Source organism: Notothenia coriiceps, unplaced genomic scaffold, assembly GCF_000735185.1.
Source record: "Notothenia coriiceps isolate Sejong01 unplaced genomic scaffold, NC01 NC01_scaffold00025671, whole genome shotgun sequence".
Taxonomy (NCBI): Eukaryota; Metazoa; Chordata; class Actinopteri; order Perciformes; family Nototheniidae; genus Notothenia; species Notothenia coriiceps.
This window is the reverse complement of record NW_011358372.1, coordinates 1-2,282: the sequence shown is the minus strand read 5'-3', so window position 1 is coordinate 2,282 and position 2,282 is coordinate 1. Positions and strand designations below refer to the sequence as shown.

General features: G+C 44.8%; 1 long non-coding RNA gene across 1 annotated transcript; it reads left to right on the top strand.

The window, feature by feature from the left end:
• Positions 1-178: 178 nt before the first annotated feature.
• LOC104956244 (uncharacterized) lies at positions 179-858 on the top strand. Its single transcript, XR_799526.1, has 2 exons — positions 179-269; positions 387-858. It is a non-coding gene; the product is annotated as an uncharacterized lncRNA (long non-coding RNA).
• Positions 859-2,282: the final 1,424 nt, after the last annotated feature.

The window sequence follows — 2,282 nt, the reverse complement described above, 5'->3', positions numbered from 1 at the left end:
TTAGACTGATCCCTGATCAGAGTTTAGACTGATCCCTGATCAGAGCTTAGACTGATCCCTGATCAGAGTTTAGACTGATTCCTGATCAGAGTTTAGACAGATTCCTGATCAGAGCTTAGACTGATCCCTGATCAGAGCTTAGACCGATCCCTGATCAGAGTTGATCCCAGGTCTTAAATATTAAGGAGTTATTACCTTTTGTTCAGGTGATCCGGCTGGACGGGGGGGAGTACGTGTCGATGGCCGGAGAGTTTAACGAGCTGCGGCGGGTCAGTGTTTCAGAATTATATTATTATATATATAATAACATGTACATATTATATAATAATAATGATTATTATTAGTAAGTAATGAATGTTAATGAGGAGTGTGTGTGTGTGTGTCAGGTGACCCCGGAACAGTGGAAGACGATGGAGGCGATGATCAGAGGCACCAAAGGATCCTAAACACAGCGACCAGTCTGAGCGCAGAGTTCCTTCTGATGTCATCATTATGAGACGATGTTGATGTTTTGATACGATTGATCTTTGAGCTTGTAGCAGTCTTACTGCACATCCTCAGTGTGAACACTTATAAAACAAATAAAACTCTTGCGTTTATTTGGGTTTAGATTTGTTTTGCAGTGTATAATGCCACACACACACACACACACACACACACACATACACACACGTTCACTTACCATTACTAACATCTGTGCTATTGTTAATTCATCTGCCGCTTGTAAATCGCTGCTGTCTGAATTTTATTAAAACGCTTCTGCAGTTTTTCTATTATTCATTTTTTGCCATTGTTGTGGAAATTCCACAATGAATCACCTTCTGGTTATAAATGAATGAATAAAGAAGTTTAAACCAAAGTTGTGTTATTTAATGAAGAGTTAGAGCATTCAACAGATGAAATCTATTCCATCTGGGGCTACAGCATCAAGTCCTTTATACAGAAACAAAATTAAAGTTTCTTTGCCATCCAAACATCTGGAATATTAGCAGACATGATGTGTTTGGGTTTCCGGTTTAGGTGTAGTTTGCACTGGCCTGAAGGTCTCTGGGTGGGTGGGTGTGTGTGTGTTAGAATGTCATGGTGTTATAGTTGGTCGTACCAGCTCCTGAATATCTGGTGGGCTGTGGTGGGGGTCCAGGTGAGGTGGTCTTCTTCTGTATTCAATTGGTCTTGAGGAATGGCTTTCAGTGTGGGAAAATGTGAGGGTCTGTTGCTGTAATGAGGTAAGAAATGGAGAGAAGTTGATGAAGGAGAAGTAAACATCTGCATTAGGGAAGGTAGTGTGTGATTACAGTTGTGCAAATACTTGAACAGTTTATGTGGGATTCTGGTTTTTATTGTGGAGACCAATTGAGAAAATGACCACGTCAGCTGGGTGGTAAAGAGGGGAATCCCGGCAGATTTCGAGGATGTGTTCGTTTTTGGCTGTTGTGTTGCCATCTAGCTGGTGGGAAGGGACGTACTCGGGCCTGAGGTTGGGGTTCATGTCGCCGATGATCTCCCCACGTAATGCTTGGAGATGCGGCTATAGATGTTGTGGCCGGGGGGGACGGGTCGGGCTGGAGAAGGGGGTGGGTATCTGCTGGGTGGAGGTGGGACAAGAGGAATAGCTGAGTATTCTAGTGTAGGGTTAGGTTTAGAAAATATCTCATGAACTTCCCCACATCAAGACCAGAGCAGTTATACAGAAGTCCAAGGCAAGGCACAGGTCGGCGCTTCTCGGTCAAAGTAATCCCTAGTCATCTGAACTTTGACCCTAAGAGATAGAGGTAAGAAACAGCACTCCCCTCGAATAGGTTGAGGGAAAAAGGGTAAGAGGTAAGGGGCAGAGGTGAAAAGGCACAACGTGTCTGCGTGTCTCTGTCAGTGTTGGGACTAACGCGTTACAAACTAACAGAGGTGGGAGTAAGTCCTACATGTGCAAGTCATGAGCAAGTCTCAAGTCTTGACCTACAAGTATCAAGCAAGTCCCAAGTCACTGTGGTGAGAGTCAAGCAGGTCTCAAGTCACTGTGGTGAGAGTCAAGCAAGTCCCAAGTCACTGTGGTGAGAGTCAAGCAGGTCTCAAGTCACTGTGGTGAGAGTCAAGCAAGTCCCAAGTCACTGTGGTGAGAGTCAAGCAAGTCCCAAGTCACTGTGGTGAGAGTCAAGCAAGTCCCAAGTCACTGTGGTGAGAGTCAAGCAAGTCCCAAGTCACTGTGGTGAGAGTCAAGCAAGTCCCAAGTCACTGTGGTGAGAGTCAAGCAAGTCCCAAGTCACTGTGGTGAGAGTCAAGCAAGT